Here is a 26,348-nt window from a genome sequence, read left to right as displayed (position 1 = left end):
TTGCCACTCTTCCATAAAGGCCAGATTTGTGCAGTGTAAGACTGATTGTTGTCCTATGGACAGACTCTCCCACCTCAGCTGTAGTTCTCTGCAGTTCATCCAGAGTGATCATGGGCCTCTTGGCTGCATCTCTGATCAGTCTTCTCCTTGTCTGAGCTGAAAGTTTAGAGGGACGGCCAGGTCTTGGTAGATTTGCAGTGGTCTGATACTCCTTCCATTTCAAGATGATCGCTTGCACAGTGCTCCTTGGGATGTTTGAAGCTTGGGAAATCTTTTTGTATCCAAATCCGGCTTTAAACTTCTCCACAACAGTATTACGGACCTGCCTGGTGTGTTCCTTGGTCTTCATGATGCTCTCTGCGCTTTCAACAGAACCTTGAGACTATCACAGAGCAGGTGCATTTATACAGAGACTTGATTACACACAGGTGGATTCTATTTATCACCATCAGTCATTTAGGACAACATTGGATCATTCAGAGATCCTCGCTGAACTTCTGGAGTGAGTTTGCTGCACTGAAAGTAAAGGGGCCGAATAATTTTGCACGCCCCACTTTTCATTTTTTTATTAGTTAAAAAAGTTTCAAAAATCCAATAGATTTCGTTCCACTTCACAATTGTGTCCCACTTGTTGGTGATTCTTCACATAAAATAAAAAATTTATATCTTTATGTTTGAAGCCTGAAATGTGGCAAAAGGTTGAAAAGTTCAAGGGGGCCGAATACTTTCGCAAGGCACTGTATAACTGGAGCCTCACATATGCAAATGGTGAGGCTCCAGTTCGACACCCAGTTCGACACCACTTTACAGTATATGACAAAAGCATGGCAGACTGTGCCGGACCGGCAGATAAGTTCCGCTTATTTTTACCATATTAAACATTGGAAATCCTCCCACTTGCATTTGTGACACTTGATTTTGGCTCCACCTAAGACACTCTTAAATCTTCAAACACTTTTCTCTTCTCCTGCAACACTCTTGTCTGTCAGCACTATGTGGCAGCGTTGCATGACAACCCCTCTCACCACGGAAAGGAACCTAACAGCTTCGGTAAGAGAGAAGAAAAGGACCTGGCCCGTACGAGGCTCAAACCCATGACCTTGGCGTTATTAGCACCACGCTCTAACCAACTGAGCTAACCAGCCTCATAACAGTGCTCCTCTCTGTGCTGCAAGAAATCGAACTCAGGGAATTTCTTTTGTCCTCCTTTGAATAGAAAGCCGTGTAATTCAGTGTACGGGCTTTCTCGCGCAGTTTCATGGTTCTTGTAACCCAAATCCTACACTGGCCTGAAGTGCCCCCCCATTTCACAGCATTTTTCAGCTGATTTAAAATGTACCTAAAGGAGAAGCATTATTGAAGACCATCAATTACCAAGAGCTTTTGTCAAAGGTTTTGGTGGTCATTTTGAATGACCACAGAGCGCTGTGACCTCGGTTTTACATCTCATCCAAAAGACAGCGCCCTTTTACAACACAGCATCTCCATCACTATACTGGGGCATTGGGACCCACACAGACCTCAGGGTGAGCGCCCCCCCGCCGGCACCATTAACACCGCTTCCAGCTGGAAGCTTTGTTTTTCCCTGTAGCTCACCCTCATCCGGGTACTGACCTGGCTCACACCTGCTTAGCTTCAGTGGGTTTTCAGTTGCGAGTTGCAAGGGGATGCAAGTGATGGAGACGCTCGCTGCAAAAGCCACTGCATTGGCCGGGAATCGAACCCGACCCTCCCGCGTGGCAGGCGAGAATTCTACCACTGAACCACCAATGCTCAGTGCCTGGGCCTTCAAAAAAGACGCTTTTTTGGTGCTCTGTGCAAAACGCGTCGACATCTGCTTCCAGCTGCAAAATGCCATTCGCGGACGCTGAAGAACTTATTTCCAAGGCAGCGGGTACAAGCGATTGGGCGTTTTAAAACCACCAGGAACACCAAACAGGCGCGCTTCTTTGCTTGCGCCGAAACACAACGACAGGAGGTGGACAACGTAGTCGGCAGGATTCGAACCTCTTTCTGTCTATTATATACTAAATATTCTCGTCTGTCTCTTGTTTGTATAGAACTGAATGTCCCTGACAATGTACTGTTAGTTTTAATTGAAGAACCGCATTTGTGTTCAAATATATCAGACAAGTTTACGTAACTGCTCATGCGACACTCAGTTGTAATTAGTCAAGAAATAAAGTCGAACAACAGCTGCGGGTTTGATTCTGAACGTATCAGATTGCAGCACCTTTTACTTCAATTGACAAATGATAGAGATTCGAAGAGAGATCCTTCCGACCAGCAAGCAAACCCACGGCTATTTCGGTTTTATATCTAGGCAACGTTGGTGTCTGCAATAGCATACATGAAAGCGTGATGCAATTTCTGTGGCTACATTTGTTGCACGTCATGCACAGTAAGAGTGTTTCTAACACCAAATAAAAAGTCAACAATTAGCGATCACGCCTTCTCCTCAGTTAACCCACTGAAACCCTTGCTGTTAACAGTTCTTTAATGCGTGCTTTACGAGCACCTACATATTGTGTCGGTTCTTTCAGTTTTATTCTTTAGGTTTTCAAAGGCATAAGTAGAACACCAGAGGTGCGAACGCAAGATGTGTGGTTATCTGAAGAACTCATTTCCATGGCAGCGGGGCCAAGCAATTCAGCGTTTTTATAGTACCAGGAAAGGAGAAGCAGCACTTCGCCTTTGCCGCGCAGGCACAAGGAGACGTGCGGCAGATGCCATAGTCGGCAGGATTCCAAACTGCGCGGGGAGTCCCCAATGGATTTCGAGTCCATCGCCTTAACCACTCGGCCACGACTACAGCGAGTTCGCCATCGCCGCATTCCTCCTTTAATCTAACACGGCGTGCGACGTGGCTGCGGAAACCTTTTCAAAGTCGCTCTCCGTTAAAAAAAATAAATACCTTTGACAAAATACGTGCCGGCAGACAGACACGCCTCAGAGGGTTTAAGGCTGGCTTCACGTTCAAATGATAAAGTCTCCCCGTCCGGATGTCAAAATGCAGCTGAAAAGTATTGCATGTTCATGTGTATTGCATGTGAAAGTATTGCATAATTGTGTCTGAAAATGAGCAATGGGCACCTGAGAGACTCATTTGCCTGTTTCACAAATGATCATATTTGACTAGAGATTCTGTTTGGGATTCAGTTGTGCATTCTGACAGCAATCCCTTTCAAAAAATGATACATTCTGGATGAGGTCAAAGGTGCAGGAACACTGTATTTAGGATGTGTTTGCACTTATTCTGTGTCTCTAGCTTCAACACAGTGATATATATATATATGCTCAGTGATTTTTTGGTACATGCCCAGGGCAATAATCATTATGAGGATTTATTTCCAGATGTGCTAGGGGTAGTGTTGTGAAATACTTCAACACACTGGATTGCAGGTTTAGACCCCCTGCACTCTTACTCCTTAAAAACCTGAAGCGTCTGGTGTCTCGCCGACGTCGAAAACCCCCCTCAGGCTGTACTCATACTCGGCTAACTGCTGTGGAACCCTGCGTGAGCAGCCGCTGCGCCACGGTGACGGCTGGCGACCCACGGATGCCCCACTATCGGCCGGCTCCAGCCCCGGCTGGTCCTCTAGAGCCTCCCCACACGGCTCCTCCTCCCGGGTCGGTAGGGGGCCAGGCGGTCTCGGTGCAGGACCACCACTCTCCCCCGTGTTTGCAACCGGACATGGTAGCAGACCTCGCCCACCACCCAGAGTACCTCAGCGGGCCCCTCCCACGACGGCGCCAGCTTAGGGCTGAGGCATTTGCGGCGGCACGGGTTGTACACCCAAACCGAGTCCCCGGGCTGGAAGGCAGGCCCCCTGCAGCGCAGGTCGTAGTGCCGCTTCTACCGGACCCCCGCCTGTGTCAAGTGGGTCCGTGCAAAGCTGTGCACCTGCTGCATCCGCTGCCGCAGGTCCCACTCGTAGTCCGGTCCAGCCAGCGGTGCCGACCCGTCTCCGGGCAGCGGGCCGGAGACCAGGTCCACCGGGGTTCACATTTCCCGGCCCAGCATGAGCGAGGCCGGGGTGCACCCGGTGGATTCCTGGACCGCGGTCCGATACGCCCAGAGCGCAAGGGGGAGGTGGCGGTCCCAGTCCCGTTGGTGCCGGGACACCAGGGTGGCCAGCTGGGTGGTGAGGGTACGATTAAACCGCTCCACCAACCCGTTGCTCTGGGGATGCAGCGGTGTGGTCCGCGTCTTGTGATCCCCAGGCGCTGGCACACTCTGGCGAAGACCTGGGACTCGACGTTACGCCCCTGGTCACTATGTAACTCCTCCGGCACCCCCAGCCTGGCAAACATCCCCTCCAGCAGTGCATCGGCCACCATGGGGGCACTCTAGTCCGGTAGGGCGAAGGCCTCCAGCCACTTCATAAAATAATCCATGGCCACCAAGACGTAGAGGTTCCCGGCCTCGGTGCGCAGAAACGGGCCCAAAACGTCCACCCACACCCGCTCCATAGGAGCCCCCGCCTGGTGTTGTTGGAGGGGGGCCCGAGACCGCTCGGGGGGACCCTTCTGCGCCACGCACACTGCACACGTTCGGCAGTACCGCTCCACGTCCCGGTGGCAAAGACCCCAATAAAAATGGCCTCGGAGGCGCTGCAGGGTATTTTTACCGCCGAAGTGCCCCACGCCCGGCTGGCCATGCACTGCTCGGAGCACCGCCCCGCGGAGCGACCAAGGCAACATCAGCTGCCACCGTACCTCGCCACTGGAGGGTACCCGCCACCCCCGGCACAGCACCCCGTCCTTTACCTCCAAGGCCTCCCACAGGATGCACAGGGCCTTGACAGACTTTGGGTGTGGGGCGAGCTTCTCTCGCTTAGGCCGCACTCCGGCTACCACTCCCAGCATGCCCAGCGGTACTACGAGTGCCTGGGGGAGCTTCCTCCTCACCACCAGGCGAGGGCGTTACAATACATAGAATATGCATGTAAAACGAACAGATCTTATCGAGAGGGTTATCAGAATACAAAAGGTATATATTCAGTCAGTTACAAAGTGTTACACATATCAAGAGGACATACGTTCAGTATATCATTCATTTAGACCATTTCATAAATGAACCTGGTTATAACTTCTACATTAGATACTGAAAACAAGTACATAACTCTTAGGAATTAAATTGATATCAACTGGTTGGGATAACAATTGAATTCTCGAGCAGTAATGCAGTGAAGTTGAATACTCATCCAATCTCTGGGGATTCAGATCTCCTGCGGGCACAAAGAAGCAGTTGCAGGCTTGTTGTTGTCCAATCCACGCTCTCTGTCTAGGTGCCAGGCTGTGCTGTGCGGGTTGCGACGGTGCGCTGCTGATGCTCACTGACCGGCTAGTTAGTGTTGGCTTTAACTAGCAAAGTTTCTGCACAGGAGAAAAGATGACTGTGGGTCCCAGCAAGTCAAGAAGAAGACCGGTTCGTTCCTGATGAAGAGCTAGTTCTGAATAGTGATTCAACTGTCCACAGTTCCGACCTGTTCACGAGGCCTGCTGCTGGTGCTAACCTCGGGTGGATCCTCTGGTTATTCTCTGGCAACCTCCGCTCTAGACCCTTAGAACAAAGGAAAGTTCTGGCACTCGGACACACTGGCCGTCCCGTGGTTGTCCGGGCTGAGTCTCAGGATGGTCAGGAGGCGCGCTGTGAGAATGTCCTGCCCTTGAGAGCCTTCTGCTCCTGGGCTGTCCTGCCCTGGAATTCTCCTTTGAATTCCCTTTAGAAAACTCCACAGAATTCTCTACTGAATTCCCACTGAATCTCTCAGGCTCTCTGTGTTGCCTGTTTTTACCTGGAGGAACTTCAGCTCGTTGATTGGCTGAAAGTTCCATGGGCATCAGAGTCCCACGTGGGTTACTCGGCCCTACCAGTCCCTGATTGGTTGATCAAGGTGAGATATGAGTCACTTACTCCTGACACTTAGGAATGCAGTCCAGATGTCCATCTGGCACTCCCTAGACAGATAGGCACCAATGGATGACCATTGATCATGATAGCCAGGCTTAGCTAAGTGCATCCCCCTTTGGGAGCTGTCCCTTATCAAGGGAAACCTTAAATCAGCCTGCATGAATAGTTTCTCTGTGGCTGCACCACAGAGATGAACAGAGAGATAAGGCCTAATTTGGGAAAGCTCAGAAACACTTAATTCTTTCTTATTAATAAGCATCGCCGCTACACCGCCCAAAGCACTTCTAAAACAGGAGATTCGCGTTTGGGAATGCGCCCTGCCCTACAAATAAAACAGGTCTACGGGTCTGAAACCTGCTCCACGGAAAACAGCTCTGTTGCACTTTTGATCAAAGGGAGATTCGCTGTTCTTACTTTTTGATGACATAACACCCAAAGGGGCTTCTTTGGAGCTGGATTCCAACCAGCATCCTTAAGTTTCTTGGCAGTATCCTTTACAGTCCTCTGTTCGGTCGACAAGGGACTGAAGGGGGCAGCTTTCCTCACACATACAGTGCAATGTACTGTAGTGTTCCCGTTCATCGAATTCGCAGTTCTGCATCAGACCTCTAACTCGTTTCCTTAGCTTGGATTTAAGCCACGAAGCAGGCTTCTACTGTATAAACGTCTAGGGGAATCACAAACTATTTGAGAGGCCATCATCCCAGGGGGAACTGACAAAGTCTATCCCTAAACACCTAGCGCAGTCTCTCGAGAGACTGTCAAAAATCGCTTTCTCCGTTTGCGTTGCAAGTAAGTGAAAACGCGGTCTCAACCCAGAGCCACTTGGCAGCAGCGGCACGTAAATACTGTCACTGCTCGATACCAACGTTAGCCTACTATACCATGTTCAGCCACCGCTAGAAAATGTACGGCTCTAGAACCGGAGCAAACAACAGGATGGCCAACGTCAAACATGGAGAGCGACGAGAAAGGGATTCGAACCAATGCGTGCAGAGCACAATGGATCAGCAGTCCATCTCCTTAACCACTCGGCCACCTCGTCGAGGAAGCTAGGCTGTCCGGACATGGCTTGGCGCACTACAGATGATCTTTTTCTTTTTTTTCCCTCGTACTCGAGGGTCATTTTCCTGTTCCACATGCGATTTCAACATTTTCCTTGGGAGATGTCAAGCCAGCAAGCCACTGCTGTGGTTCAGTGGCCAGTGTGCAGTTCAGTGGCCCTGTTGTACACAGAAAGCACATTGAGCTCCTTGGACATGAAAAGTTCCAGATAAAAGCCATTTGTCATCCTTTCTCTTGGTGTCGATGTTGCTATTGTATGTAAAGGTGGCAACTTGCTCCGCGAGCAGGCGGAGCACACACCGAATGCAGATGTGTCTGAGTGGTGTGTCCAAGTGGCTGCAAAAGGACAGTGCTCCCGGGGTGCCGTGGCTTAGTTGGTTAAAGCACTTGTCTAGTAAACAGGAGACCCTGGGTCTGAATCCCAGGGGTGCCTTTTTTGTTCCGTCTTCTCGAACAGAACGGGTCATTATGGACAACCGCCTACGGCTAGACTTAATTAAATGCAAGTATTCATTTCCTGTCTTTAACGCGACTTTTTTTTCATAAAATGGATGCAACTTGCAAAACATGAAATACAAACCTTGCTAATCAGCGCTAGCGGCTGGCAAAAAAAAAAGAAGTCAGCAATGTTTTTTTTTCTTTAACCTTAACCCTGCTAATGGAGAAGAGTTAAACGGCCGAGTCTAGGCAGCTTAAACGGTGCGCACGTCGGGTACTTTGCTGAAAGGTTGGTAAATCACGCTCAACCCAGTCCTTTATCTTTTAAAGAGGATACAAAATTGAACCTAGTCACCACATCACATACATCCTGTTCAATGATAAAAAGGTAACATCTATCCTCGCTCCAGAGTAAATCTCACGTTGAGGGCATATTTTTTTTCACTTAAACCGTGAGTCGGGCTCGGCTGCACAGAGGACAGAGCAGAGCAATGAGGTCACGGGGACAGGGGAGTCACACGCTGGCGGTTTGAATACGCGGAAGATCACTGAGGGATCCACAGTATATGGACCCTCTGTGCGCCATCAGTCCGCACTTCGGACTCTGAATCCTTTCCCCGGAGTAAATCTGTTACATTGAAAGAATGCTTCTCGCAGGTTAAAAGAGGGACCCTTGTTAATTGGAGAAATCAATGATTTCGAATGAATTCTGTATGCTTTAAAAGACAGCTATACACAGAAAACATGCAGGACACTGGTCATGATGTTTCCCGAGCCGAAACACTCTTTTCAAACTGTCAAAGGTTTGCTTTGCGAACGCTGCAGGACATCGCACAATCTCTTTTGAACGGGGACAAACGATTTCTTAGGGGGCGCAGTAAGTACAGACGTTTAAAAAGCTCCACTCATGCCGACGATGCAGCATGAAAAAGCGCAACCTAACGTTTGACAGACATAAGCCGGGGGCCGCTACGAGCAATACGAAATCAAACTGACAGCACACGGCGTTTCGCGCTGACTCAAAAGTGATCTCGACAGACGCTGTTCTCTGCATAACGCTGAAAGAGCTAAAGAGCGTTTCTGTTGAGACGTAACAAGCTCGTTTTTTTCTACCATGATGTCACCATGACAAAATCTGTCTTTAAACACCTTGCTCAGTCTCTGACGAGACTGTCAAAAATTGCTTTCGCCGATTGTATTGCAAACCGGTGGAAGCGGGGTATTGGGAAAAGTTTTCAACTAGCAAGAATCGCGCCTCGGCTAAACCTCACAGGCTACGATACTGCCACTGCGCAAAGCTGACGGTTGCCAGGCAACCGCGGGGATCCTATGGAAATCGTTATCGATCGTCTCATGGCATGTCGTTGCTGTAACGCTTCATATTTGTCGTCTTCTTCTTCTTCTAGCTTGAGGTTTTGAAGAATTTCATGACAGACAAGGGCTCCGTCGGGAACAAAGGGCGTTGTGAGAAAACCGTTGCTTATTTTCAGCAGCAGAAATACAACCCTTTAAATACAAGATGACAGAACAATGACGAAGGGCATGCCGGGAGGAACTCATGCACTACAGAGGAAAGGGGGCGGGCACGTACAGTTCACATTCAAGCCACAAGTACTCTTCTCGGATGTTGCACAAACAAATCCTAACGTCATGAAAGCGTGATGCAATTTCTGTGGCTACATTTGTTGCACGTCATGCACAGTAGTAGTTTCTAACACCAAATAAAAAGTCAACAATTAGCGATCACGCCTTCTCCTCAGTTAACCCACTGAAACCCTTGCTGTTAACAGTTCTTTACTGCGTGCTTTACGAGCACCTACATATCATGTCGGTTCTTTCAGCTTTATTCATTAGGTTTTCAAAGGCATAAGTAGAGCACCAGAGGTGCGAACGCAAAATGTGTGGTTATCTGAAGAATTGATTTCCATGGCAGCGGGGCCAAGCGATTTAGCATTTCTATAGTACCAGGAACGGAGAAGCGGCCCTTCGCCTTTGTCGCGCAGGCACAAGGCGACATGCGGCAGACGCCGTAGTCGGCAGGATTCGAACCTGCGCAGGGAGTCCCCAACGGATTTCGAGTCCATCGCCTTAACCACTCGGCCACGACTACAGCGAGCTCGCCGCCGCCGCATTCCTCCTATAATCTAACACGGAGTGCGAGGTGGCTGCGGAAACTTTTTCAAAGTCGCTCTCCGTTAAAAAAACAAAATACCTTTCACAAAATACGTGCCGGCAGACAGACACGCCTCAGAGGGTTTAAGGCTGGCTTCACGTTCAAATGCTAAAGTCTCCCCGTCCGGATGTCAAAATGCAACTTTGGCAGACAGAAAAAACATCAACAAACCACAAATGTGGACAAGGATTTTACAAGCTGCACCACACTGCACTTTCAAAAGCATTTACATTCCTATTAGACGCAGGAATTTCCTTTGATTTGCGCGCTTACGAACGCCATGGAAAACGAAACAAAACAAAAGCCCTCAGCTCCTGCACTTGATTATAATGCCATTACGTGTCGAAGCAGTAATTTACGTCATCCTACCACTGCAACACGGGGAATAGAGGGAAATGAGCACACGCTACGAATCGTCTCAATCACTCCCTAGAGTCGTTAGGCGCATTGAAGGGTGCACCCCCATCATTAATCGTTGCGCCTCTGTGAAAGGAAAGCTCTTGGGCAGTCTTTGAAACAGCTCGGATGAAACACTTGATTGCTTCCATGTGCACCTGGAGCCCATTTCTTATTTTCACTTCACGCCGCCCAAAGCATTTCTAAAACAGGAGATTCGCATTTGGGAATGTGCCCTGCCCTACAAATAAAACAGGTCTACGGGTCTGAAACCTGCTCCACGGAAAACAGTTCTGTTGCGCTTTTGATCAAAGGGAGATTCGCTGTTCTACTTTTTGATGACATAACACCCAAAGGGGCTTCGCTGGAGCTGGGATGGGATTTGAACCCATGCGTGCAGAGCACAATGGATTAGCAGTCCATCGCCTTAACCACTCGGCCACCTCGTCGACAAAAGTGGGCCGTCCGGACATGGGTTGGCGCGCTCCAGATGATCTTTTTCTTTTTTTTCCCTCGTACTCGAGGGTCATTTTCCTGTTCCACATGCGATTTCAACATTTTCCTTGGGAGATGTCAAGCCAGCAAGCCACTGCTGTGGTTCAGTGGCCAGTGTGGAGATCAGTGGCCCTGTTGTACACAGAAAGCACATTGAGCTCCTTGGACATGAAAAGTTCCAGATAAAAGCCATTTGTCACCCTTTCTCTTGGTGTTGATGTTGCTATTGTATGTAAAGGTGGCAACTTGCTCAGCGAGCCGGCGGAGCACACACCGAATGCAGATGTGTCTGAGTGGTGTTTCCAAGTGGCTGCAAAAGGACAGCGCTCCTGGGGCGCCGTGGCTTAGTTGCTTAAAGCGCCTGCCTAGTAAACAGGAGACCCTGGCTCTGAATCCCAGCTGTGCCTTTTTTGTTCTTCTCGAACAGAACTGGTCATTATGGACAACCGCCTACGGCTAGACTTAATTAAAAGTCAGCAATGTTTTTTTCTTTAACCTTAACCCTGCTAATGGAGAAGAGTTAAACGACCGAGTCTATGCAGCTTAAACGGTCCGCACGTCGGGTTCTTAGCTGAAAGGGTGGTAAATCACACTCACCCCAGTCCTTAATCTTTTAAAGAGGATACAAAATTGAACCTAGTCGCCACATCACATACATCCTGTTCAACGATAAATAGGTAACATCTGTAGTGTGCTCTCTGAAGGCACTAGTTCTGTAGGATTTGGGATTTACTGGGACAATTATTCATTGTAGCAGTAAATCACAAAATGATTCTTTTAATGGCTTTAGAATCCAACCTTGCGATATAACTCAAACAACGCACACACACAGGTACTAATACATGAGGATACATTTATTAATACATAGAATATGCATGTAAACCTAACAGATCTTATCGAGAGGGTTATCAGAATACAAAAGGTATATATTCAGTCAGTTACAAAGAGTTACATATATCAAGAGGACATACGTTCAGTATATCATTCATTTAGACCGTTTCGTAAATGAACTTGGTTATAACTTCTACACTAGATACTCAAAACAAGTACATAACTCTTAGGAATTAAATTGATATCAAATGGTTGGGATAACAATTGAATTCTCGAGCTGTCATGCAGTGAAGTTGAATACTCATCCAATCTCTGGGGATTCAGATCTCCTGCGGGCACAAAGAAGCAGTTGCAGGCTTGTTGCTGTCTAATCCGCGCTCTCTGGCTCTATGCCAGGCTTTGCTGTTCAGCTTGCGACGGTGCTCTGGTGATGCTGACCTTGGGGTTGTAGACCACTTGGATGAGGCTCTCTCTTGGAATCTTGCAGACCTTTAGGCGCCAATGGATGACCATTGATCATGATAGCCAGGCTTAGCTAAGTGCATCCCCATTTGGGAGCTGTACCTTATCAAAAGAAAACATCTTTAAATCAGTCTGCATGAATAGCTTCTCTGTGACTGCACCACAGAGATGAAGAGGGAGATGGGGCCTCATTTGGGAAAGCACAGCAACACTTAATTCTGTCTTATTAATAAGCCTCGCCGCTACAGTACGTACAGTTATAATTCAATCTGAATTAAAAACTACATGTCCCAGTTACCATGGTGGTGCTTGTGATCATTGCGTTTAACCAACGAAACAGGGCGAAAAATCAGTCACATGACTTTGTGGCTGAGTTTAGAAAGCTTAATGTATCAGCAAGACAGCAAAGACATTTTTCCAAGAAAGTTTAGCCTTTGTCACTAATGAAACCGCTAAATAAAGACATAAATATGGAAATTGACAATTAATTGACTTTTATATTTCTAAATATCACAACATGTTCGAATCCAAGTCATTTTTAATAACAATGGGTAAACTGGGTAAACTATCACAAAGCTTTAAAAAACTTAACATTTTTATTATCAACAAATTGTAAATACGATGTTTACATTGGCATTATTAATTTTTCACTTGAGTATATGGAGGATTGTGAGAGCAGACCCCCCCTCTTAGGCTACATTTTTAATAAGAAATGGAGGCTGTATGCGTTACAATATAAACATTTACTGTCAAACTTTAAATCAACAGTTGATTTAAAGACAATCTGTCAAAGTGCAATGAAACACAATATTGTTGTTGTTGTTGTTGTTATTGTTGTTTTTATCCTGTAAAGCGTTTTGAGAAGCCACCTTTAAAGGCGCTATATAAAGGCGCTGATTCTTATGGAATGTGTTTTCTTTCTTCTTTTTTTTTCAGCATAGAATAAACCTGTTACAGTACTTGATTCTTATGGATGCCCGGTTCCGCCGGGGATTCAAAATAAAACATGGAATCACGTGTCTAAGGAAATAGCATTATAACTATATCCATGCACAAACAGTAGCATGTTACATTATTAATTTGGGTGTCTCCTCTTGCCAGAAAGCGCTAAATTGCATTTTGAGTGCGGTTTTTGACTTTTTTTAAAATACAACCCATACATAAGCTGATACTGTTTAGACTTTTAATTATTTTAAACTGTATTACAGCAGCACAATGTGCTTTTTCACGAAACCTAGAATACTGAAATGTCTTGCGTTGTACAGCTTTTCAGCTAAATATATTTATCGCTTACACCTGACACTTGATGTGCCCGACAAAAACCAGTTGAACAGCTCTGTTGGAGGTTTGCAGATCAGATCAGATTCCCTTCCCCCCACAGAAAGACAGACTTATTAGTCGCTATTCACTGCGACAGCAGCTCCAATTTCAGGCGTAAGCGATAGATCCCAGTTTAGCCGATCTTGTACAGCATGTTCCAGTTTACTCTTATTAACCATATTAATTTTAAGTGCTTAATGCCATTTTTTGACCACGCACGAATATTCTTATGTCCATACCTTTTCAAGGGAATCAGTGTGAATTGTAATACTAATTAAATAACCGCGGGCACTTTCCACCCCCTCTGACAGCAGGAACATAACCCATTCTCAGCTCAGCAGCTCATTACAATATAGGGTGTTCAAATCTTTTGCTGCCTCAAAAAGCTTTAGAGAACTTAACATTTCTATTATCAACAAATTGTAAATACCACGTTTACATTGGCATTACTAATTTTTCACTTGAGTGTATGGAGGATTGTCAGCTGTCACTGAGAGCAGTTAATTAAATGTATTTTTTGATTCACAATCAGACAAATGCAACATAAATTGTTATCTTTGTCTTCTAAGTATATTAATAAACTTTCAGCATAGCTTTCTCCTAGTTTAGATTAATTTTTCTTGGGATTTTGGGATCAAACGTGGAAAGATTAGATTAGTAATCGTTTTTATTTTTTAAATACATTTTAGAAAAGTGTAATCTATACTTAAAAGCTGTATAAAAGCTGTATAAAAGACACTCGATATTAATGGAGTTTAGTTGATACTTTTTAAACTTTTAATTATTTTAAATTGTATTACAGCATTGTACACATGCTTAAAAGAGAAGAAAACGCAAGCCTTCTTCAGGTGTGAGGGCATTCTGCTCAGAATGAAACACTAAAATGTAATGTAGGCTCTGAATGGGTTCAATTATGATTTGGGCTTGATTAAGGTCGCTGCCTTTCATCCAAAATCCTGCTTGAATCCTTCTAAACTAAAAATTAGACATGAGCAGGGGCTCTGGTGAAATTTCTCTTTTTTTAATTTCTCTTTTTTTCTTGGAAAAATATCTTACCCGCTGCAATCCGGGCACAGAAGGATTAAAAGAAGCCAGACAGGCAGGGGGAAGAGTGAGTTCTAGATAAAGAGGTATCCAGGTAACAGTGAAGGTAACAGCCGCAGACGTGGCCTACTTAGCCCGCCAGGGTTACCCTACTCTTCCGGAGGAGGCCCACCGGGAAATAGCGCTCCAGGCGTTCCTGGCCCCGGCGCCGACTGAGGTGCAGTGCCACGTGATGCTGGCCGCACTGGTCCCCTTGGAGCAGGCCCTGGCTCTGGCTGAGCACACTGTTGCCGTATTCGAGGAGACCGGTGGGCACCAACGGAGGGGCGCACGGGGAATCAGATGGGGAGGAGGAGACGCCCAGCGCGACGATGTTGGGGGAGCGACGACGGCTGGTCATCTGCCACTGCTGTGGGGAGAGGGGACACATCGCAGGCAACATGAAATTGTCAGGGACATTCAGCTATATACAAAGAAGAGACAGACAAAGTAATAATTCTATATTAACGTGGCCTACATATTGACGCAATGATCAAACTAACTGACATGTTCTGATTCAGATCCCCTGCAGTTCATAATAATTAGAACAATAGCAATGCTGAGTCCTCCCCACCCTACTGAGCACAAATTCAGCTGCTCTCCAGTTCTGTTCTGCATGCAATTTTCACAGCAAGAAACTTGTGTTTCCTACTATTTTTATCAGGTTTAAAATATCATCTCCTTAAAATTGAAAAAGTGTTGATGTGTCGTGCTGAAATTCCGATTGATTTTGAATTCAAAGAAAAAAGGTTTTCTTCCAAAACACCATGAAATTGTCACATCTTGCAGACAATAGGTGTATTCCATGTTGAAAAGAGAAGAAAGAAAACCATGGAGCCTTTTACAGGTGTGAGACTTCTTCAGGTGTGAGAAGACCTCACAGTCGAAACGCTGTGTTTCCGTTCTTCTCTTTTCAGCATGCAATAAACCTATTACTTGTTCCTTTGCAGCCGAGGCATGCTGACGTAGCTACCCAGCTGAACATCTTGCAGACTCTACAGTACTTCTCTCCTGTAGAAGTAAAGCAGGGCTTGCTGGGTGAGCTTTTGCTCCGGTAAATTAGGTCACGTGTCATGTTAAATCACTTCTTCTAAACACAACATTTGCTGGTGCTAGCTTTCCCCATGAAAAGAGACATTTCCCTTACAGTACATGACATATCGTTTTTATTCTATCAATAAGTATAGAAATTAAACAAAAGAAAAAATGGTGTCGCCAAAGAATGCACAGCTCTGTCGCCTTGGGGAGGTGTCAAGGGCATTGAGCTCCTTGGACATGAAAAGTGCCCGATAAATGCCATTTCTCATCATTTCTCTTGGCGTCAGTTCTGCTATTAAATGGGACGGAGGCAACGGGCTCAGAGAGCAGGTTAAGTGCACACCGAACGCAGATGTGTCCAAGTGTCTGTAAAAGTGCGGTGCTCCGCTGGCGCTGTTCCCTAGTGGCTTAAAGTGCCCACCTAGTCAGCAGGCGATCCTGGGTCTGAATACCAGCGGTGCCTCTCTCCGTGTCTTGTTGTGCCGAATGTCTCATTTCAGACAAACATGTACAGCTTGGTTCAGTTTAATGCAAGAATTCATTTCCTTTCTGGAATAACTTGTTTTTGAAGAAATCCATACAGCTTGTGAAAGATGAAATCCATTTCTTGGTTGTCAGTGGAAAAAGATTGCCGGCTGCAAGAAGCGCAAGTGATTGTTTTCTTTGACCATAAACCTGCAAATGTAGGGAGTATAAGCGGCCGTCAGTCTCTGTGGCGCAATCGGTTAGCGCGTTAGGCTGTTAACCGACAGGTTGGGGGTTCAAGCCCACCCAGGGACGCATGTCTCAGTTTTTCCAATGTAAACATCATCACCGCTAAAGAAGATGGCGCAGAAGGCTCCACAGTCGAAACGTTGTGCTTCTTTTCTTCTCTTTTCAGCATGGAGTAAACCTTTGCTTGATCCTTTGCAGCCTACGCATGCTGACACAGCTGCCTTTCTCTTAACGCGCCTCAATCATTATTCACCAAAACCATCAGCAGAATGTGTCGCCTTTGTGGTGATGTCACTCCTCTGCTTCACAAATGTCCTTAGTGACGGACCATTTCTTTCTGCCATTTTTCCTTGAGCGGTTATTGATTGCTCCATCATTTCCCTCATACGTTCCATCCCTAGATTGAAAAAAAAACAGAAACAGGCTGACAGGACGACAATCAAATTGCAAAAACTCATCAAAGCACTCGATAGAGTATTTGAATCCACAAGTAGCTCTGAGCAACTTTGTCCTGGCTTGCATGAAAGTCGGAAAATGTCAAAAAGAAAAAGATGGTGGCTTTTTCGTATCTGTTCTTTTATTTTTAGTTCGTTGGCTCTTCTGTCCATTGTCCTCCTGCCTGGCTCTTGACCTGTGACTGTCTGAACGCACACATTAGACTTTCAGGCGGGGGATTTGTCCTGAGCCTCTGTGAAAGACCCACCCACCCCCATAAATCACTGCTCTAGAAACACATGAATGCAAAACTAAACCACAGCTTAAAGAGGAGCTCCAACTCAGTGCCATACTAATGTAAACGAAGTAATACTAAGACATGTTCTTATGGATTTGTCTTACCTTGAGATATGTAATTGGATTTCAGGATTAACTTCCTCATTCAATGTACTGGTGATTCTTTGCCTGGTCAGTACCTGGGTGGGAGACCTCCAGCGAACAATTAAGCTTGCTGCTGGAAGTGGTGTTAAGAGACTCTTAGGATCTTCCAGAGGTGTCTGTCCAATAGCACTAGTTGCCTTAGAGCTGGCTCAAACATTGCTCAAGAGTCTACCTTTCACAGATGCGCAAAGATGAATGATGGGGGTGCACGCTTCAAGGAGCCTTCCAGCTGTAGGGACCGATTAGAGACGATCCGTAGCATGTGTTCGTTTCCATATACGCCCCGTGTCTCAACGGTAGGACAGAGTCAAATACTGCCTCGACACGTAACAGCGTTATATTAAACCGCAGGACTTGAGGGCTGTTTTGTTTGAATGTTCAAGGCATTGGTAAGAGCGTAGGTCAAGGGCCATTGGTGCATCTCCTGTAACTGGAGTAAAAATGCTATTCAAAGTGCAGTGACTAAAATCGTCGTCCACATGTCTCCGTTGTTGATTGCTTTCTGTCTAAGAACGTTCTGTTTTCATGTCCGAACGGGGAGATTTTATCATTCCAACTTGAAGCCACCCTTAAGTCCTCTGAGGTGTGTGTGTGTGTGCTTGCACGTATGGCGTAAAAGGTTTCTTAAACGGAGAGCGAACTTGAAAAAAGTTGCCTCAGCTGCCGCCGCCGCCTCGCACTCCCTGTTCGCTTGTAGCAAGAAGGCAGCGGCCGCGGCGTTCGCTGTAGTCGTGCCCGATTGGTTAAGGTGACGGACTTGAAATCCGTTGGGGTCTCCCCGCGCAGGTTCAAATCCTGCCGACTACGGCGTCCTTTGCATTTGTTTGCGTGCGTGCGTGTAAAAGGACCAGCGCCGTTTCGTTTTCGCTGGGACCTTTAACACTCTAAATCGCCTGGACCCGCAGCCTGTGAAATCGGTTCTTCAGCACCCACGAAGGACGCTTTGCCGCTGGACACAGATACCGATGCTTTTCTGCAACGAGCTTTCCAGCTGAATTTTCTCGGCAGCTCCGTACTGAACCTGTTCTCCATTGCAACATAGCGGAGGCTCATCACGTCTATAGCAAGGCTGTGTAGGACCGCATACGCCACAGTGACTTGTACACAGACCACATGAAAGGCAAGCGAAATACACTTTTAAAATTCCAAAGAATCACAAGGTCAGAGGAACAGCGATGACCTGAACAGATCTGTTACAGAAGTCTAGGTTGACCTATTTAGAGCTGTAATTGCATTTTTGTTTAATAGAAGATCAAATCTACTCGCATGTACCAGCACCTTACAGTTTATTGATGTTAATTCTGTTTAAGTAATAAGATTGCTAACGATGTTGGACTTTAGCCGGTGTTTTTTAGAACAAATTGCTTACACTTCTGTAAGGAATACGCAGTACGTGCCTTTGTCAGTCATTGCTCACCATACCTGTAACTTTCTTATCTAACTCACTTCCTCAAATGGTGAAGGTCCACAAACATAAATGAAAAAAAAAAACCCTTGTTGTAGATGAGGTGCACAAAAAAGCAGCCCCTGATAGTGTATAACACATTTGTACTATTGCAGAGACACATGTAACATGTATATATATATACTGTATATATATATGAAACAGAAATAGAAACAGAAACAGGAATCGCTTACTCACCTGGAGAATCTCTGTAGGAATATCTAGCATTTATCAATGGAAATAAAAGCTGCTTTAATACAGTGCATGTTCAAACTCAAACCCTCAGCTGCTGTTCTTGTTTGTTTTGGGTCAAATTGCAACTGAGCATCGCATGAGCCGTTACGTACCCTTATCTGTTAGGGAATTTCAAGGGAGGAGTTAGGTCAGAATGGGTAGGCTGCAAAACAACAAGTAAAGATTTATTCCAAGATGAAACGTTGTGGCGGTTTTCTTATCTTTTCAGCATGGACTAAACTTTTACGTGTTCCTTATATGCTATATATGTATATATTAGCACCAATGTCGTTCTTAAAAACTAACATGAAATTGTCAGGGACATTCAGCTATATACAAAGACGAGACAGACAAAGTAATAATTCTGTATTAACGTGGCCTACATATTGACGCAATGATCGAACTAACTGACATGTTCTGATTCAGATCCCCTGCAGTTCATGCCAATTAGAACAATAGGAATGCTGAGTCCTCCCCACCCTACTGAGCACAAATTCAGCTGCTCTCCAGTTCTGTTCTGCATGTTTTTTCATTGCAATTGAGCTCGGAACTGGAGATGATCTCCATACAGTTCTGTGTTCACTAGCCCACACTTGCGTGCTAATTTACGGGTTGTGGCAAATGCTTTTCTATAGTTCATATACATGACGGCAACCTGTTACCGAGGAACCTGAGAGGTTTAAAAGCCTCGCAAGCCAGGTAGGACTCAAACCTACAATCTTCTGATCCGAAGTCAGACGCGTTATCCATTACGCCACTGGCCCATAGAACATGCGCTTGAACTCCACCACAGAGAGCTCTACACTGCTACTAGTAGTACACTTCCCCATCTAAAGCTGATTGCAGCTGTCAATCATTTCGCAGCCACCCCCCCTCTTCATCTTCTCTCTGCCTTAAGCGTCTCCGCCACTCTCTCTTGACATTTCATGTCAGCATGTCAGAAGTCCGAGTGACGTTTTTAATGGCTGAGTGAGGGCACGATGCTGAAGCAGAGAGGCCACTTCAGCCAGAGAGACTTGTGCTAGGTGAGATCTGAAAAACGGACTCGCAACAGAAACAGACCAAAAAAGTATCGGTGAGATCAAAAGGCAAATGCAACATCCAGCAGAGGGCGTCTAAAGATTAGGGAACGGGCGACTGAAATCCATATGAGGCAAACTTTCCGGCTGTGTACTGCAGCTGGCCTCGTTGGCGTAGTTGGTAGCGCGTCAGTTTCATCGTCTGAAGGTCCTGAGTTTGATCCTCACACGGGGCAGGGCTGCTTCCTCTCTTGCTCTTTTCAAACACTTGCGGCAACTGTTCGCTCATAACCACGTCTGGAATGCGTGACCTTTACACGGGGGAGAAGCAACGCCGCATCCCTTTTCTAAAGAACATTCACATTCAGAAATAAGTCAAGAAATTTGCCATTACTTTAGCTCGCGCTGCTGTCAGCCTGCCCATGTTGCCAAAGAAAGATTCACTCGGCGTCAACATGACAGAACAGCGATCACTTGAAAACACTGTTCCACACTCCGTAAGCAAGAACTTCAGTGTTTGCAGTCACCCGATATGCCGATAGTCAAAGGAGCACAAAACACGAAGCGTCAAAGACAAGATGAGTTGATGGAAAGAGCGTTGAATTGATGAGCACAAAAGTTCAGCTCGTACAATAGGCAACGAAGGTCCCGGCGTCATCATCGCACTTGAAAGGACTGCCTTGCAGACTAAGGGCAGTGGGAGGTTGCTGTTTTGAGATGGAGGCATTGGGATGGTGGGCCGAGATCTATTCTTCTTAAGGAATTCTTCATCGTGAAAGATCGGTCCACAGGTCATCCAAAGAACTTACAAATTTTTGGGACTCAGGGAATCACGTGCTTCCGGAAGGGAGTGAAGTGCTCAAACACATGACATGCCCCCTTGATCTGCTGCAACATGCACAGCTACCGTCCACACCAGGCAGTGGGGCTTCAGCAGAATTTGCTACGCCACCTGCAATTACATATCCAGCTGCACACATATACATGGCCCCTCTGTCCTTTTCAGGATCTCAAAAAAAAGCATAGCGTGGTTTTCCTGCAACCTGATTGACCGCATCTCCCTCAGAATGTGCCCCGTTGCATTCATTGGTGAAGCAGGACGGAGGCTAACGGGCATGCCAGAACAGTTAGGCTCAGCGATCTCTCCAAAATATTGTGGTTGTAGTGGAAGAAATATGGTTTAAATTGTACCTTGGTATTTCAAACTCTCTCTAGAATGTTATCCATTTCTATTTTATTTTGACAGGAACTGGCTAATGACACTGGATGAAAAGAGAAGAAAGAAAACACAACGTTTCGGCCGTGGAGCCTTCTTCAGGTGTGAGGGCTCCACGGCTGAAATGTTGTGTTTTCTTTCTTCTCTTTTAAGCATGGAATAGACCTATTACTTGTTCCTTTGCAGCCTACGCATGCTGACACAGCTCCCCACCTGAACTGCTAATGATGCCTGGTAGTTTGTGGTACTTGGGTATTGTCTTATGTTTGCTCAAACTGCATATGTGTGATTGCATATTTTTGGGAATTTTCATATGTCAATATTTAATTCACTGACATTCCTGTATGCTTGGAAGAAAGGTAGATTGGATTTGGCACAGGACGCCTGCCCATATTTGTTGATCATTGTTGGGCTGGAAAAACAATGATAAAAAGTGTATGAAAAAAGCTCTCTCCAATATTTCCCTTCTCTTCGCCATGGTTACACTGCCCGTTCTTTCCGTCTTTTGTCCTTCTACAAAGATTCCAGGGCTCTTTTTCCACCATAATATCAGAATTTGTTTTTTTCTCTTTTAAAGGCTGTAGGTGGGGTGTGATGGACTGTACCACTATCATAGAAGATTTTTTCAGGACACATCGCAGTTCCATAGTAGAATTTATCAATAGTAGAATTCCATAGGACATTATTTACCAACGTATTACCCAGTGTGAGACTCTGCCAGTAAACCTCAGAGCATTGAGTTCTCCACTGATAAAGATGGCTGTCTGAAGTCATGAAATCCACTGCTGGGATGCCTGAGAGACAGTAATTGAATCTTGGCTGGAATTAGGCTTTCTATTAGTGTTGATCTTTGGGAATTATGTGGTAAAAAGGGAAAACTCCTTTACTTTAGTCACTTTGAATGTTCAAATGTACAGAACCTGTAAAACTAAGCAATGAAAAAAATCCATCACCACTCTCATGATAGCATAACTCATAGTCTCTGCTGTTGTGTAACAATACACACTTTCAATTTTCTTATCGCCTGTCTCCAGAGAGAATGTTGTTAGTGCTGATGACCTTGAATTAGACCTTGTTGACTCTGTAAAACAATCTTCCTCTGCTTAGATTTTCACTCAGATTGATTTTGTTCTCAGATTATTCCTGGCAGGACTGAGTTTCTAGGAAATGAAAAGTGAAAGAAAAAGTACAGAAGATCAGCCCTTGAATATACAACATTGTGCAGTGAGATTGTTAAATGTATTAGCTGCTATCCTGTGCTAGAGCCTGTCGTGGTAAGCAGTGGATGACAGGATCTAGCACAGATACTAATGAAACACTGTTAATGAAAGATAAAACACTTGAGTCTTATTTTAGTTTTCCATTTCCCTTTCATTTGTGATGTACTGTACAACAGGCCACAGAACATGCACAAAAACAGATATGCACACATTCACACCAGGCAATGACAGTCTGCCCAGTCAGAATCTGAGCTGAGGTATCAGAATTCTGAATTCCCTGAATTCTGTCATGGATCATCCACAATAAGGGCAATGTTTGAACACGAGGATCCCCAGGAGAGAGCCTAGTAACATAAATCTTGGAGCAAAAGCAGATGATTAACTTCATAGTTTGTGTGGTTGAGCCAAAGTTGAGCATGAGGATATGTGAGTCACCATTCTTAGAAATGGATCCAACTTCAGACAGGCGTCAAAAGTAAGAGTATACAGTGCTGGGGCAATGACACTTCAATGATCAGAAGGATAACAAGAGTTTTAATGCATTGAAATTGATTTTCTGGTGATGCACACTGTCATGGAACTATTAATTTTTTAAGGATCACTTACTGACGTCAGACAGCTGCCAATTCTCCAGACTGGAAGGATGAACAGTTTATCCCCCTAGGTACCATATTTCCATATTTTGAAGCATTGGAATAATACATGTCATACAGCAACATAAAAACAGGAAGACAAGTATCACAGCCCCTATAATCGGTGTTAGTAACTTAAAAGAAAAACATTCCCCCTGGCCCAAACAGTGATTCTAACCAGGAGAGAAAAGCCGGTGTATCTTTTATGCCTCTCTCTTTATTCACCTTGTCTTTTAGTTCTTTCAAATGCTGAATAGCGAGCGTAAGATTTCCGTAATCATAGTCATTAGCTGGAATATATGTACAACAGGAGTCTCCTACTAAAGCATAGACTCCTCCAGATGCTGCATTTTGAAGGTCCAGCACGAACCTGTTCTGAAGTGCCATTAATCTAACTCCCCTTAATTCTTGTTTGATAGCGTCTAAGCCTTCTAACGTGATATTAATAAAAGAGTACATTTCATAAAAAGTCGCATGGGTGAGGCTGTAGAATGAGGCATTAAAGCACATATATAACAAGATGCATTACATTTCTTTAACTTTACAGTATGATTTATAAATTTATACCACAAATTACTCATATCCCCCTCATTATCAGTTTCATTCAGCCAGTTTGTATACAAAGAGGCTTCGTGTTTAGATTCTTCCTCTTTTGGGGTGGTGACAGGCTTCTACATAAAAAGGAAAAGGGCTGTGCACATCAGTCCCAAGCAGGTTATCCCCATCTGTCCTTGTGGAGACATCACTCCTGCGCTTTGCTCAGTTCGTTTGTGACCTTTTTACAGTGGGAAGCATGAATCCAGGGCACCATTTCTGTGACCTTCACAGCAGTGGCAGTGGTCAGCAGCACCTGGTACAGCCCCCTCCACCTGAGTGAACACCATTTCTTTTTCCTGAAGTCTTTCACCAGAATCCAGTCTCCTTATTCACTCATTAGTTCTTACAGCACAGGTAAATCCCTGTGGGCTGGAGCCCAGCATAATCTTAGGCTTTTTTGGTCAACATTGGTCAACAGATTGGTCAACAACTGGGTAATAACTCTTAGAAAAATCTACACATTGTTCCCCTGCCTCAGCTGTGACGTTTTGCAGAACAATTCTAGCTGAAGTTGTAAAATTTCTCTTTGTTCCGTTCCTGCAAAACATCTTATTATGAACAAACAAACCACAATAATCATTTGCATCTAGGGGAATCACTCCCAAGGGTAACCCCCCTTAAAGCTATATTGTTCTACCCATCAGGTTCTGCCACTAGATAAGAGAACCTTTCCCATGAAATCATTTTTTGACCTTCATGATCCCTTCAGGGCGTACAATTAGCACAGAAGCAGCAGCTTTAGTCCACATGTTTTTCAAACAGGATATTAACGATATGATCATAACGAATAATACCAGACCCACAAATATGTATTGAACCAGAGACCCTCTCAATGTTCCTAGCACAGACTGTAGCCATGCACCAATGCCCCAATCGTCTGGATTATAATTATGATATATATTTTTCTTCATCATAGTGCTTTGCTAAGTCCTAGCAACCTACAATACTACAATAGAGAATTAGCAAATTCAACAATCCATTCGTCCAGCTAAATTCGTCCCCCCAGGAAGTTTCATTGATTGGCCCGTGATGATATCAAACAGGCTGTTACACAGTTCTGTTTGATCCAGCCCGCATCCCATGGCGTTCCTTCAGTCTGATGTCTAGTCGATCTTTCAGAGATCTGTTCCTTCATTCCACTGTTCCAGCAGACTGAGGGTGATCTCAGTCCATCTCACTCCGAACAATGCAGCCACAGCCTGACACACCTTCCCTGTGAAGTGTGTTCATTGATCATAATACAAGGGGCAGGGCAGTGCCCACCGAGGGCTTATCTCTGTTATCAAGTGTTTCATCGCTTCTCGGCCTTTTGGCTAAGATCAAGTGTAGTATCTCTGTTATCAAGTGTTTGGTAGACACAGAGGCAGTGGCAGCAACCCACCGGGAAAACAGATTATAAGAGCCCAGGTTTCCCTTTACAATTTTCAATTTCCCAGGTTTGAAAGGTTCCTCAGGAGCAGGCCTTTTGAGCTGTTGCACCCGCACCTGAACTGTAGTTGAGTTCCTTTGATAAACATTACATCCACATTAGATACCACATAAGTGGTTACTGCTTCAAACCCGGTTCTCACCCAGTTTTGGGTAACCGGCACACCATTTGACTCCCACCTGGGTGTCCAACAGAGTGCATTTGTCGGGCTATAAAGGGCATTAGGCTGTGAGGGCATGCAGGGCGTCTGGTGTGCTGTCAGCTCCACACCCCATCATCCTGCAGCCCCATAATCTTTTCTAACCATGTCCATTTCTCTGCTTCACAGAGGTCTCAGACTACTGTTCTACAAGTATTGCTCACCTGACAGTTGCATCTGCAAAGTTGTTCCCTCGAGTTACTGGAAACATTTCTTTATTATGTGATTTACACATTACCACAGCTACTTCAGTCAGTAGCTGCAAAGCTTCTAATAGTTCAGAGATAAACCCAGCATTCTTAACTGGAGTCCCTGCCGTGTTGAGAAAATCCCTATTCCTCCACCACCATCCAAAATTGTGGCATGCACCAAATGTATATATAGAGTCTATATACATATGCAGCCATTCAAAACAAGCGGGGTATGCTGCGGTATAACACGGTGGGAGTGTCGCAGTATACCGCATCATACCGGACGCAAATTAGATTATGTTAATAGTATCCGGAATCACCTTGTAAAATCGCCAGGTGGAGCTAATAAAGGTTAACCTCTCCTGTACAGCATTTGAGCTGTCACCAGAAAACGTCAGTTTTGAATCCTGATCACTGCTGAGGGACAATCTTTATTCAATTAAGAATTTAAGGTGTATACTCTTTAGACTTTTAAATTTAAACAGTGTATTACAGCATGTTAATCATTAAACATTAAAAAGGCGGTATATTTTATAAAAGCAAGATTGTTCTGTTGGACAAAAGTACACAACCTACCACCTTTATCATAAATATTTTAAATATGCAGGAATATTTTATGCATCAAAGTCTTTACTGAAGATATTACTAAGAGTATTAATAATGAATGACCTTGGACAAGCTGTAAGCTCAAAGTATTACCCTGGTCCACATTCTTTGTAACCGTCTTTGTAAACGAAAAGAGTTTATTTTTTCATTGACAAAAAGTAACACCACAGCATTTAGTTGATCCGATCACGCAAGCCCAGGCCGCCTTCAAGGCCTCTGCCCTGCCGGTCGTGGTTGGCAATACACCTGGCCTTACAAACGAGCCAGTGGGGCCCGTTCAGCTCCGGGCTCATCGCCTGCGGCTCACGGCTTGCGAGCGTGCCCAATCCGTGCGATAACTCGGAAAACACCCGGCCACACTGTGCCGGAAACGACGCACTCTGGAAAGCCGCTATGCAGGCAAGGTCCCAAGATCCCCTGCGGCCGGACACTTCCTGCCCCCCAAAGAAAAGCACGCCAATCAGACGGCCGGAGACCGAGGACTCGCGGAGCAGACGACCACAATCACCATTACAAGAGCGATTGCGAACGTGCTTGGTTTCTCTCTTTGACCAACCCAGCTGCGACCCAACCGAAAGCAGAGAAGCACAAAAATTGCATGGAACTCATTCATGCTCCTCTCCACGGAAATCTTTAGTAAAAGGCGAAAGATTTGTACGAGATGAAGAGAAACCAGAGTGCGTGGCTGCACAGCTGCAGGAGCCCAGGCCGCCTTCAAGGCCTCTGCCCTGCCGGTCGTGGTTGGCAATACAC

General features: G+C 45.5%; 6 non-coding genes and 1 pseudogene across 6 annotated transcripts; 2 read left to right on the top strand and 5 right to left on the bottom strand.

Moving 5' to 3' along the window:
- Window positions 1-2,730: 2,730 nt before the first annotated feature.
- trnas-cga (transfer RNA serine (anticodon CGA)) lies at window positions 2,731-2,812 on the bottom strand. Its single transcript has one exon. It is a non-coding gene; the product is annotated as a tRNA-Ser (tRNA).
- Window positions 2,813-8,578: 5,766 nt separating this feature from the next.
- Window positions 8,579-8,720, bottom strand: LOC138230206 (U4 spliceosomal RNA). The gene has a single exon (XR_011186241.1). It is a non-coding gene; the product is annotated as a U4 spliceosomal RNA (small nuclear RNA).
- Window positions 8,721-9,448: 728 nt separating this feature from the next.
- trnas-cga (transfer RNA serine (anticodon CGA)) lies at window positions 9,449-9,530 on the bottom strand. Its single transcript has one exon. It is a non-coding gene; the product is annotated as a tRNA-Ser (tRNA).
- Window positions 9,531-17,533: 8,003 nt separating this feature from the next.
- trnas-uga (transfer RNA serine (anticodon UGA)) lies at window positions 17,534-17,615 on the top strand. Its single transcript has one exon. It is a non-coding gene; the product is annotated as a tRNA-Ser (tRNA).
- Window positions 17,616-19,177: 1,562 nt separating this feature from the next.
- On the bottom strand, window positions 19,178-19,250 carry trnar-ucg (transfer RNA arginine (anticodon UCG)). Its single transcript has one exon. It is a non-coding gene; the product is annotated as a tRNA-Arg (tRNA).
- A 5,213-nt stretch (window positions 19,251-24,463) lies between these two features.
- On the top strand, window positions 24,464-24,552 carry LOC138230176 (U2 spliceosomal RNA; annotated as a pseudogene).
- A 1,607-nt stretch (window positions 24,553-26,159) lies between these two features.
- Window positions 26,160-26,276, bottom strand: LOC138230254 (U5 spliceosomal RNA). Its single transcript, XR_011186283.1, has one exon. It is a non-coding gene; the product is annotated as a U5 spliceosomal RNA (small nuclear RNA).
- Window positions 26,277-26,348: the final 72 nt, after the last annotated feature.

The sequence above is a fragment of the Lepisosteus oculatus genome, unplaced genomic scaffold (genome assembly GCF_040954835.1).
Source record: "Lepisosteus oculatus isolate fLepOcu1 unplaced genomic scaffold, fLepOcu1.hap2 HAP2_SCAFFOLD_48, whole genome shotgun sequence".
Lineage (NCBI taxonomy): Eukaryota > Metazoa > Chordata > Actinopteri > Semionotiformes > Lepisosteidae > Lepisosteus > Lepisosteus oculatus.
The sequence above is the reverse complement of the archived record's forward strand: the minus strand, read 5'-3'. Positions and strand labels throughout refer to the sequence as shown.